The sequence below is a fragment of the Eurosta solidaginis genome, chromosome 1 (genome assembly GCF_040869045.1).
Source record: "Eurosta solidaginis isolate ZX-2024a chromosome 1, ASM4086904v1, whole genome shotgun sequence".
Lineage (NCBI taxonomy): Eukaryota > Metazoa > Arthropoda > Insecta > Diptera > Tephritidae > Eurosta > Eurosta solidaginis.
Window position 1 is genome coordinate 248,172,092 of NC_090319.1, and position 13,638 is coordinate 248,185,729.

The window sequence follows — 13,638 nt, forward strand, 5'->3', positions numbered from 1 at the left end:
AAAGTCGTGTTTCAACTTAATCATTAAACATCGTATAAAATAGTTGAAATACCTAACCAACTTACACTTCAATGGAATTCTTACAACGAAAATTGCTCTATCTATAAAATGTAGCAGAACAATGACATTTCACCCGGTAGATAATTTAGGCAAGGCATTAAAAAGGGAAGTGTTGAATGTTCGGGCAAACACATTGTCATTAACTTTTGATGAAACAACGGACTTATCAGAAAAAAAAACTTGTTTTAGTGGTTAGATATTTCGATCGGTATTCAGTTATTACACAGTTGAAACTTTTAAGACGCTTCATCTTTTAGTCTGAGTTCAAAACTAACACTTACTGAATCTAGGCTCTGGTATGAAGTTTAAACTGTGAGTGAAAATGAAAGCATCTATAACAAGTAAGGAAGGCTAAGTTCGGGTGTAACCGAACATAACATACTCAGTTGAGAGCTATGGAGACAAAATAAGGAAAATCAATCTGGGGTAACCCTGGAATGTGGTTGTATAACATGTGTATCAAATGAAAGGTATTAAAGAGTATTTTAAGAGAGAGTAGGCCATAGTTCTATGGATGAACGCCATTTAGGGATATCGCCATAAAGGTGGACCAGGGCTGACTCTAGAATTTGTTTGTACGATATGGGTATCAAATGAAAGGTGTTACTGAGCATTTTAAGAGGGAGTGGGCCTTAGGTCTATCGGTGGACGCCTTTTCGAGATGTCCCCATTAAGGTGGACCAGGGGTGATTCTATAATGTGTTTGTACGATATGGGTATCAAATGAAGGGTGGTAATGAGTATTTTAAAAGGGAATGGGCTTTAGTTCTATAGGTGAACGCCTTTTCGAGAAATCGCCATAAAGGTGGACCAGGGGTGACTCTAGAATATGTTTGTACGATATGGGTATCAAATGAAAGCTGTTAATGAGTATTTTGAAAAGGAGTGATCCTTAGTTCCATAGGTGGACGCCGTTTCAAGATATCGCCATAAAGGTGGACCAGGGGTGTCTCTAGAATGTGTTTGTACGATATGGGAATCAAATTAAAGGTGTTACTGAGCATTTTAAGAGGGAGTGGGCATTAGGTCTATAGGTGGACGCCTTTTCGAGATATCGCCATTAGGGTGGGCCAGGGGTGACTCTAGAATGTTTGTACGGTATGGGTATCAAACGAAAGGTGTTACTGAGCATTTTAAGAGGGAGTGGGCATGGGGTCTATAGGTGGACGCCTTTTCGAGATATCGTCATTAGGGTGGGCCAGGGGTGACTCTAGAATGTGTTTGTACGATATGTGCATCAAACGAAAGGTGTTACTGAGCATTCTAAGAGGGAGTGGGCATTAGGTCTATAGGTGGACGCCCTTTCGAGATATCGCCATTAGGGTGGGCCAGGGGTGACTCTAGAATGTCTGTACGATATGGGTATCAAACGAAAGGTGTTACTGAGCATTTTAAGAGGGAGTGGGCATTAGGTCTATAGGTGGACGCCTTTTCGAGATATCGCCATTAGGGTGGGCCAGGGGTGACTCTAGAATGTGTTTGAACGATATGGGTATCAAATGAAAGGTGGTAAGGAGTATTTTAAAAGGGAGTAATCCTTAGTTCTATAGGTGGACGCCTTTTCGAGATATCGCCATAAAGGTGGACCAAGGGTGACTCTAGAATGTTTGTACGATATGGGTATCAAACGAAAGGTGTTACTGAGCATTTTAAGAGGGAGTGGGCATTAGGTCTATAGGTGGACGCCTTTTCGAGATATCGCCATTAGGGTGGGCCAGGGTGACTCTAGAATGTGTTTGTACGATATGGGTATCAAATGAAAGGTGGTAATGAGTATTTTAAAAGGAAGTAATCCTTAGTTCTATAGGTGGACGCCTTTTCGAGATATCGCCATAAAGGTGGACCAAGGGTGACTCTAGAATGTTTGTACGGTATGGGTATCAAACGAAAGGTGTTACTGAGCATTTTAAGAGGGAGTGGGCATTAGGTCTATAGGTGGACGCCTTTTCGAGATATCGCCATTAGGGTGGGCCAGGGTGACTCTAGAATGTGTTTGTACGATATGGGTATCAAATGAAAGGTGGTAATGAGTATTTTAAAAGGGAGTAATCCATTAGGGTGGGCCAGGTGTGACTCTAGAATGTTTGTACGATATGGGTATCAAACGAAAGGTGTTACTGAGCATTTTAAGAGGGAGTGGGCATTAGGTCTATAGGTGGACGCCTTTTCGAGATATCGCCATTAGGGTGGGACAGGGGTGACTCTAGAATGTTTGTACGATATGTGTATCAAACGAAAGGTGTTACTGAGCATTTTAAGAGGGAGTGGACACTAGGTCTATGGGTGGACGCCTTTTCGAGATATCGCCATTAGGGTGGGCCAGGGGTGACTCTAGAATGTTTGTACGATATGGGTATCAAACGAAAGGTGTTACTGAGCATTTTAATAGGGAGTGGGCATTAGGTCTATAGGTGGACGCCTTTTCGAGATATCGCCATTAGGGTGGGACAGGGGTGACTCTGGTATGTTTTTGTACGATATGGATATCAAATTAAAGGTATTAGATGTATATGTGAAGGCGTTCTCGCGATATCGACCAAAATGTGGACCAGGTGATCCAGAAAATCATCTGTCGGGTACTGCTAATTTATTTATATATGCAATACCACTAACAGTATTCCTGCCAAGATTCCAAGGGCTGTTGATTTCGCCTTGTAGAACTTTTTCATTTTCTTCTACTTAATATGGTAGGTGTCACACCCATTTTACAAAGTTTTTCCAAAATTATATTTTGCGTCAACAAACCAATCCAGTTACCATGTTTCATCCCTTTTTTCGTATTTGGTATAGAATTATGGCATTTTTTTCATTTTTCGTAATTTTCGATATCGATAAAGTGGGCGTGGTTATGGTCAGATTTCGCCCATTTTCTATACCAAGAAAAAGTGAGTTCAGGTAAGTACGTGAGCTAAGTTTAGTAAAGATATATCGGATTTTGCTCAAGTTATTGTGTTAACGGCCGAGCGGAAGGACAGACGATGGACTGTGTATAAAAACTGGGCGTGGCTTCCACCGATTTCGCCCATTTTCACAGAGAACAGTTACCGTCATAGAATCTATGCTCCTACCAAATTTGAGAAGGATTGGTAAATTTTTGTTCGACTTATGGCAATAAAAGTATTCTAGACAAACTAAATGAAAATGGGCGGAGCCACGCCCATTTTGAAATTTTCTTTTATTTTTGTATTTTGTTGCATCATATTATTACTGGAGTTGAATTTTGACTTAATTTACTTATATACAGTAAAGATATTAAATTTTTTGTTAAAATTTGAATTAAAAAAAATTTTTTTTTAAAAAGTGGGCGTGTTCTTCATCCAATTTTGCTAATTTTTATTTAGCACATATAGAGTAATAGTAGTAACGTTCCTGCCAAATTTCATAATGATATCTTCAACGACTGCCAAATTACAGCTTGCAAAACTTTTAAATTACCTTCTTGTAAAAGTGGGCGGTGCCACGCCCATTGTCCAAAATATTACTAATTTTCTATTCTGCGTCATAACGTCAACCCATCTACCAAGTTTCGTCGCTTTATCTGTCTTTTGTAATGAATTATCGCACTTTTTCGGTTTTTCGAAATTTTCGATATCGAAAAAGTGGGCGTGGTTATAGTCCGATATCGTTCATTTTAAATAGCGATCTGAGATGAGTGCTCAGGAACCTGCATACCAAATTTCATCAAGATACCTCAAAATTTACTCAAGTTATCGTGTTAACGGACGGACGGACGGACGGACGGACGGACGGACATGGCTCAATCAAATTTTTTTTCGTTCCTGATTATTTTGATATATGGAAGTCTATATCTATCTCGATTCCTTTATATATGTACAACCAACCGTTATCCAATCAAACTTAATATACTCTGTGAGCTCTGCTCAACTGAGTATAAAAATAGCATTAACACAATTGCTTAGTTTCATTTACGATTCATTGAGTTTGCCACAACGCAAATTTTTTAACCGTTCCATACTAAAACCTAACTGCGCTATAGATTTTATTTCATTGCAATCAAGCAAAACTAAGTTCACAACGTTAGAAAGTCTTATCCTAAAAATTTGAAAATGTGATACTTAAAGGTACACTTTATTTTTGTTTGTGCAGTTTGAACTAAAGCCAAGTGTCTCCTTTATTAAAATTTTATATAGGACACCCCTGAAACATCCTACAATTTTCGCTTTTTACAACAAATACGATACTCTAGTAACTTGCGGAATTGTTTGTATACCAATAAAATAAAATTAAAATTTGGTCCTTTTTTTTGAGCTATGGTCTTTTTTCGATATATTTTGGTCCCAAATGACAACATGGTGTGGCAACCGTGTTTGAGAATGCACGTGATAAGGTTGCATTTTTCCGAACTTAATTTTTTTTTAAATAATGAAATAGTAGTATGCAAGCGACTGCCATAGTAGTAGACATGTACATGAATGAATATTATGAACAAAGTTTAAAGCTAAAAAAATATCCTTGAAATATAATCTAAGAGAAGATGGACACCAGGCATAGCTTCATAGACGCGTATTAGGCACAGCATAAGCAATCTTGAGGTGTAGAGAGATCTTAGCTGCATGCCGTATTTTGCAGGCGTCTACGGAGCTACGTCTCTTGTGTGCCTTGCCTAAGTTCAACTTTTTAAGAGATCTAATATTTTTAATTAATATTGATAAATAACACCTAAAGCAAATTCGCTTAAGGTGACTTTTGCGTCGTTTTGGCATTTGCGTTGCGTCTACATCTGACTTTGAACACACGTGCTTTATTTGCTTCAATCTATAAGCAACGCAACGTCAAAGCAACACACAAATAACTAAAAACTTACGTTCTTCTTGAAGTTTCTTGCATTTTAGAAAAAAAAACCGATTTTCTATCGCCGTTCAACTAAATAAAAAACATAATTTTGTATTCATGTCGATTTCGTGATCGATCAGGAGAGACGGTGGAACATATCCTCCTGGAACGCGACGCAATCTGATGAGAGCACAATAGATCAACGATCGCAGTGCATCCCCAATAAATTTTCTATCTATCTTCATGTTATAAAATTTTAACGTCCGTTATTTCAAAGTAACCCTTATTTGACGAATCACTGAACGATTTCCTTCAAATAAAAGCTATCATCCGGTGGCAAAATCCTGAGCCAGATAAATAATTTTGCATGTAAATGCAACAACAACGATTTTAGCCAGATAAATCCAGATAGAAGTCTGGTTCAATTTGTGAGCCAGATAATTTGTTAATTACTTCTTTTTAGGTTGGCAACGCGGCCTTTAATATACCTACTTTTTCAAAAATAGATGTCGCTGCTTAGCCTTTCGCCGTATGAGTTAAATTAAAAACAGCGGCGACATCTGCCTATAACATTTCACGTGTGCGAAAATTTCACGACATCTGCTTCTCAAGTCTCTCAATGATCCAGAGCAATCCCGTGAGAATTGAGCGTGAGCCGGAGCTGTAAAACTCACTGAAAGACGGCAAAAGTATTTGTTAGCGTTCACCGAAGATGATGAAAACGGCCCCTGGAATTGTTAACTTATATAGCCGAAGAAAGTTATGCATAATCAAAATTTAGTCAGCAAAAAACGAATAGTTAAAGAAAATTTAAAATATAATGCATATGTATAAAATGCGTCCAATTTATGAAATCATTTTTATTATATAAAATTAGTTTGACATATCAGATTTGTCAATATTATTTTAGTCCTGCTACTTTTAACACATTTATAATATTTAAGAACATTTAAGAAGTAAGAAACATGATTAATGCTTACATTAATACGTGTTTCATTTATTTTCATTGAGGAATAAGTTCGTAAAAATAAAAAGCACGTTTTTATAAAGTGCACGTGAAGCTCCATAGATAAAATGGGTAATAGAAGGAACAATGGTTTATATATTACATTTTTAAAATGAAAATCTCCTGTTGGAATGATTTGGTTTCACCTATCGTCATTTCAGCCGTCAGTTTCTTCTAATGATATAATTAGCTACCTGGTAAGGCATCTGAAGGCTGATCGATCTAATTTTTCATGCAAAGGGCTCGTTAAGAAAAATACACCTGTTGACTCAATAACCAAAGTCAACTTTAAGCTTGGCGTTACTAATGCTGTTTATGAGAAAATTTTATCGCCAGACTTGTGGCCTGCTGGTGTGAATGTTCGCCCTTTCCGTTTTTTTCCTCAAGTGGAAAAGCAACTCCAGTTCACCTAGCTTCCAGCAGTAATGAGAACATAATTAACAAACAGCTTAAGGTGTATTTCCAAAATGCTTCTGGTATCAGGACTAAATCGCACATTTTGAGAGCATTTAGTTGCCAATTGGAGTACGATATTTTTGTCATTGTTGAATCCTGGCTTACTTCGGATTTCTTCGACGCTGAGTTCTTCGATCCCAAGCTATTCGTCGTTTTTCGTAAGGACAGGGATTGTATTAAACTGGGCGTTCAAGAGGGGGTGGCGTACTAATTGCTGTCCAACGCAAGTATAATGCCTCCCTTATTATGTTAGATAATTCTGATACCATCCTTGACCAGATCTGCATCAATGTCCGTGGTTCTCCACAGTCTGCATCTCTATATCTGGTTGCATCATACATACCGCCGAACAGCTTGGAAGAAATTTACAAAGCTCATGTTAACAATATATCGTCCCTAGTTTTAAGTAAATTAGGAGATAATCACTTATGTGTTTTAGGGGATTTTAACCTTTGTGATATTTCTTGGTCTCATAGTTACTCTGCGTCAGGCCTATTACCTAATAATATTACTAAGTCTTTTGAGTCATACGTTATAGATAATATCTTAAGTCTAAATTTGCATCAAATCAATAGTTTCAAAAACAGGCTCGATAGAATATTAGATCTAATTTTTATTAGTAATGACATAAATTCTAATCTTTCTGAGTGCCATGCGCCATTCGCTCCGACGGATATGCACCATTCTGCTCTAATTCTTAAACTCGAATTTTATGAGTTTGGAGCTCGCTCTTTAATTGATGATTTTTCATTTAACTTTTCGAAGTGTGATTTTTCTAGACTCGATCAGGATCTAGCTGAAATAGACTGGGCCAATTTGCTTTCCATCTCTGATGTTGGTCATTGCTTTGAAATATTTAAGTTGACTCTCTTTGATCTGTGTACGAGGCATGTACCAGTTGCGAAAAGGAAACCATATAGGTTGCCATGGTACACAACAAGGTTAAAAAAGTTGAAGAATTTAAGAAACAAGTTCTTCAAAAAGTTTAAAAGAACCAAAAACCCGTTATTTCTTACCAAATATAAACATTATGTGAAGGATTTCAACTGTCTAGAGAAGTTTCTTTACAGAAACTACATTGCAAGCTTTGAGACGAATATAAAGTCTAACCCGAAAGCATTCTGGAATTACGTTAAGTCGAAAAAATCTCGCTCCTCGGTGCCTGCCACCGTCTTCTAAAATGACAGACCTGCTAACACTCCCCACAATGTGGCTAACGCGTTTGCTGATTTTTTTAGTTCCAATTTTGATGCTAGTCCCTCGTCTGACTTCTCGTCTGAAATTTATTCATCCCTAAATTTTGGTTCAATGTCAATTTCATCTGAAGGTATCTTCAGTGGCATCTCGAAACTGTGCAACTCTACTAAAGCTGACATTGATGGTCTCTCGGCTGCCTTGCTAAAAGGATGCACTTCCCTAGTTGTCCCGTTAGAGATCATGTTCAATTTATCACTTAGCTTTGGTGAGTTTATTGATGCTTGGAAATTCGCCTCGATAACTCCTATTTATAAATCTGGCAAAAAGATTGATGTCTGCAATTACAGGCCAATTTCAAAGCTTTCCACCGTTTCTAAGCTATTTGAGTGCGTTGTCAAGGAAAAGATTTATTTTTCAGTGAAACACTTGATCTGTCCGAGACAGCATGGGTTTGTTTCTGGTCGCTCTACCGTTTCCAATCTTGTGGTGTTCAGTGAATATTGTATCTCTGCCTTTTCATCTGGTCTTCAGGTCGACTGTATTTATACCGACTTTTCCAAAGCTTTTGATAAGGTATCGCATGATGTTCTAATTCACAAGCTGTATTGCCTTGGCTTTCATTCAACCTTTTTGCAGTGGCTAAAATCATATCTAAGTAATAGATGGTGTGCCGTCTCTATTGATGGGGTATCATCAGATCCCTTTTTGGCGACATCGGGCGTCCCGCAGGGTAGTATTTTGGGACCATTGCTTTTTATCTTATTCATCAATGACATTAGCTCATGCTTCTCTTACGCTAGATTTCTGTTGTACGCCGATGATCTCAAAGTTTACTCTGTTGTAAATTCCGCAAACGATATGATTAATCTTCAAGCTGATATTGATAAACTTTACTCATGGTGCATTCGATCTCATCTTTCATTAAATATAAATAAATGCTTCCACGTAACCTACTCAAAATCTCGTTCAAATCTCAACAGTTCGTTTAGTATCGCTAACAGTACGTTGCAGACTGTTGAAAAAATCAAAGATCTTGGGGTTGTATTTGATACAAAATTTATGTTCGTGAACCATATTGATTGCATCGTTGCCAAGGCCTATGCTATGCTAGGCTTCATTCGGCGTAATAGTTCGGAGTTTTCTGACCCGTATACTTTAAAAGTACTCTACTCCTCATTCGTGCGTTCTCATCTTGAGTATGCTACCATCATTTGGAGACCTTTCCAACAATTCTCAATCAACAGGCTTGAGCGAGTTCAAAAAGTTTTTCTTAAGTATGCTTTACGGTCATTAAAGTTTACATACCCTCTTCCTCCATATACTGCTCGTTTACTTCTTTTGAATCTTAAATCCCTGGAAGCCAGGAGATATATTCTCTCCTTGACTTTCTTGTTTGGCATTATCCACGGAGATGTAGACTGCGCTGACCTTCTTGTGGAAATTAATTTTAATGTTCCAAGGAGGGATCTTCGTAATGTTTGCCCGTTTTATGGTATCAATATTAGAACCAATTATGGAAGGAATGCGCCAATTGCACGTGCCCTGAACGAATTCAATAAGATTTCATCTTCTATTGAGCTTGATTTTTCTATGGGTAGGGACGCTTTTATAAATATTTTAAAGTCAGCTATTTAATTGCTTTTAAATTGTTTGTTATAAGAACTTATTATCTTTTTGTAAACTATATATTTACATGTATATTTTGTTATCTTTGTGTTAATATTTTTTGTATCTACCATTATTGGCAGTCTGTAAGACCTGTATCTTTATAGACTGAATAAATAAATAAATAAATAAATAAATAAAATAGTAATGGAATGAACATTGGTTTGTATATTACATTTTTAAAATGAAAATCTCCTGCTAAAAAAGGAGCAAAACCTACTACATTTTTTCATTTTCGTAGTTAACTTCACTCCCTTTTGTGATTCAGGATTTCGGGCAAATTTTGAAAAAACTCCAAACATCAATTCCTTCATTATATGACATTTGACTGCCTAGTCCACTGCCTTCCACTCTATTCGAAACATAAGCTCTATTTAAGCTTCCAAACTATATAGTAAACAACGCTATTCACGTCAGGAACGTGTTGTAATCTGAAAGCGCTGTCCGTCAACACGTTGACGAAATTGCGGGGCTCCGTGTGGCGCATTCACATATCTCGGCCACTAGTGAACGCTGCCAACAGCAATCCGTGTTAAGATTTAACGAAAAATGCCCTAAAGAGAAATCGAAAAATAACCTAACAGATGTCTTGTACATACATAGGTAAGAAAAATGTGTTATTTAAGATGAAAACAAAGTAGGTAATGATTGATTTAGGTCAAATGTCATTAGTGAACCGCACTTAGATAATAAATACAAATAAAAGTTGGTAGAGAAATCCTCCTAGATACCAAAACTAATGTTTCATATTTCGTCGAACATAAACAAAAATTCCATGTACTTTATTTTTGTAAATTCGATGGACAAATGTCAAAATCGTACTGCGCCTGATGTTGATGTATCAAATCAAATAAAAAAACGTATAATCACCTGTTTCATGCTGACACCTTGTATCGTTGCGCCATGGAAATCATGGCTATGGATTTACGTCTGTCTAACTTTTGTCTTTGCTAGTTGAGTTCTGTTTCGCATGTCGTTCGGGTGAATGTTTTTGTTGTAACTTTATGCTGTCATAAGAAATGAAAAAAATTGTAACCGTGCGCTTCCGTTTTGTGTTATTTTGCAGTAATTTGAAATTTACTTGTACATTTTTCTATTAAGATAGCATTATATGAAAAGTTAAGTTTTGCTTTTGCAAAAAGAATGAAGATTGATATTTCAGAAAGTTCATATCTACCTTACAGAAATTCAAAATAGGTGGTGGCTAAAGTGACGGCAACAGCGAAAACGAAAAAGTGTAAAAGATAATAAAAAGGAAGAAAAATAAAATAATTAGAAACTGGTTAAGTGTATAAAGGTGTTGTTGCTAACTTGCTGCCGTGGAGTAGTACTTGGCGATTGTGCGTCTTCTGCTCCCATCAAAATAAATAGTGGTAACGTGGAAACAAAGCTGGTATATCCGTGTGTTCCGTGGCATGTTATGGTGAGTAATTTCAATACTTTCATAAATATATTATCATTAAAGATTCTACTCCATTTAGTTACCATACCTGATAGCCACAATTATGCATAGCTTAAGTCATTCCCGATGAATTATGTACTCATTATTGATATGCATCGGCGTTCCTCTACTAAAATATACGGTCAACTTATTAGAATTATTTAATGCGTCATGTTCTGAACAATTAGGGTGTGTCGCGCACCAAATTGTACGCTCGTAGAAGTAGTGTATTTTAAAGTTTTACGCATAATAGATTAATGTACAACCTATCTTGCTGGAAAACTAGTTTAGGTGAGCATCATGTACGCACATATGTTCGTATGTATCTACGGATGCATGCAGATGTGTATGGTTATGTTTGTATGTGCCAACAAATACTCACAGTGTGTCTATATTCAGAGCCGAGTTAATGTGGATATTTGCAACCTTTAATGTTTTACGCTCCCACTGCCTTAACTTTCATTGTATTCGTGTCTATTTTATCGTATCTTCTTCCATTGTTATTAGTTATTGCTTCATCTTTTCTACTTGTGCGAGTACGATTTCATTTTCTCACCTTTGTTTTGGAACAACTACTAAATGTTCTATCAGATGAAACAGCTGAAGCAACAAATGGATGTCGATGTGCTCAAACGTTTTATATTAAAGTAGCCCTCTGAAAAAAAAGGAATACAGTATCTGTTGTTGTTGTATTAATAATAAAGACACTCCCCGAAGGTTTTAGGGAGTGTTTCGATGTTGTTGGTCCTTTGCCGGATATGGATCCGGTACGTTCTGGTAACAAGCACCATTTAAGTACTTGCCCGACCATATCGGGAACAATTTATATGACCACATTAAACCTTCTAGGCCATCCCGCCCCACCTCATAGCTTCGCCTGCTAAATAGGTTTATGATACATTAATATATGGAAAAGGATTGCCGTCGCGTGTGTCAGGTTGACCATTGGGCTGCGGAAGCTCTGAATCTATAAAGCTTTGTGTTGCGGTAATCAATCCCTTGTATAATACAATTTCTCTTATTGCCAATCGTCAGAAACTTACTTAAGATTTCGTGTCGAAAACCTTATATGAAAATAAGAAATATATCTAGAAAGGGATTCAAGGGGTTGTGTAGCGCAATATATAGCTTCTCCAACCCAATTGTCAACCTCACCTTCGAGCGGCGAATCCCGTTTCACTAACAGACGAGGCTCTGGCGACCCCAAGCTCCTCATGGAACTTGGAGGTGGGGAGGGAGGGATGGCCTGAAGGTTTAATGTGGCCATATAAATCGTTCCTGAGATGGTCGGGCCAGCACCTTAATGGTGCTGTGTTACCGGAGCGTATCGGATCTGTATCCGACAAAGCACCATCACATCGATAACACTCCCCAAAGCCTTCGGGGAGTAACCTAATCACTACAACAATAACAACAACAACAACAGAAAGGACGGGGGTAGACCGACTCGCTTCCCAAGGCAGTCGGTTCTATGTACCGGAGCGACTCGGGATTTTTCCCGACCAAGGACTGTCATTTCAGTGTAACCCCATTTAATTTGTTTCGTCCCTCCCACAAATTGTCATCCTCCCAGCAGCTCCTTGCAGCAGGACTGCTCCATATTCTCTTGCTCCGGGAAGGTATCGAATCCAATCCGGGTCCGTCTCCTGACCTCGGTCCTGAGAAATGGTTTTGCTGCATCTGCCGGAAAAGAATCTTTTTAGGACGGTCATACTCTGTTCAGTGTGTCTCGTGTAAGGGATGGTTGCATCGGACAGGTTGTTCTGGGCTTGATCCCAAAACCCGACGTCCACGTAACTTTTATAAATCTTTTGTGGCTCCTTGCTGTTCACGCCCAAGGGCGTCCCGTAGTCTACGTCTAAGCGCCCCCCCCATTACCTTCCAGCAGCCCCGCTGCTCAGCAAGGCACAACAAGTACCCGCTGCTGCTCGCGCCTTACGGCGCCAACAACTCAAACAGCTGCTACCACTCATAACTACAATCTTCGTAGTAGAGTCGGAAGCAATGCTGAGCAACAGCCCCTGCCCCCGTCTTCTCCCCCCCTCTTTTTCGGCAGCAATCGTGTAGGTCAGGGAAACAGACTCTTAGTCCCTACCTCCGTTCGCACCGTTTGCCAGCACAGAATATATATGTTTGCGACATCCGCCCAATGCAGCTCCTGCCTCGGGTGGTGCCACTTTCCTAGATGTTCAGGTCTCCGCGACGGCAACCCCTCGACGGGTTTCATCGCGCCATGTTGCCAGGTCGCAAACCCAAATCATCCGGGTACCCCAATGCTTGCCCAAGGACGCCCAGTCCCAGGGCCACAACAGCAATTGCGTCCTGGCCTTCCTCAACCCAGGCGTAGTCACCCGTCACTTACCCCCAGAGTGGCGACGTCTCCCCTCATGCACTTCAGAATTCTGCAGTTAAACTGTAATGGCCTAACTGGGAAGATTACGGAGATAGTCAATTTCATGAAGCGGCACAACATCCGCATTGCTGCGATTCAAGAGACTAAACTCACAGCACGATCTGCATTGCAGACCTGCTCTGGGTATAATGTCCACAGAAATGATCGCGAGAGCGGAAATGGAGGCGGCCTCGCGTTTATAATACACCACTCTGTGCAATATCACATATTTGATCCTGGCATCGACCGCAGGGACAACGTCTTAGAACGTCAAGGCCTATCTGTCCGGTCAGGCGATGCAAACCTAGAAATCATCAACATCTACATCCCCCCTGCCACCTGTTGCCCCGGTGGATACCACCCTAATATTAGAGCCTTACTCACTGGAAACAATCGTATTATTTTAGGCGACTTCAATGCCCATCATGATTTATGGCATTCAAATTTGCGGGCGGACAGTAGGGGCGAGATGTTGGCGGATCAAATAGAAGAAACGACGTTCTGCACAATAAACGGAGACGCCCCCACACGTATGGTAGGAAGCTGTCACAGTTCGCCAGATATCTCAATCGTGAGCGCAGAACTCGTAAACTGCGTCAACTGGCAGCCGATGGTATCATTGGCATC

The 13,638-nt window shown here is 39.2% G+C and overlaps 1 protein-coding gene across 14 annotated transcripts in view; it reads left to right on the forward strand.

Moving 5' to 3' along the window:
- The first annotated feature begins 9,894 nt into the window (after positions 1–9,894).
- The window catches only part of scrib (scribble), a 696,032-nt gene continuing 692,288 nt past the window's right edge, over positions 9,895–13,638 (forward strand). For 3 of the 14 annotated variants that reach the window (XM_067760320.1, XM_067760316.1, XM_067760319.1), the window contains exon 1: positions 9,901–10,601. The gene's annotated coding sequence lies outside the window, so the exon portion shown is untranslated. Of the gene's footprint in view, positions 10,602–10,837; positions 10,911–13,638 lie in introns of those variants that run through there. The other 11 variants (XM_067760306.1, XM_067760307.1, XM_067760310.1 and 8 more) reach the window with 8 other exon arrangements.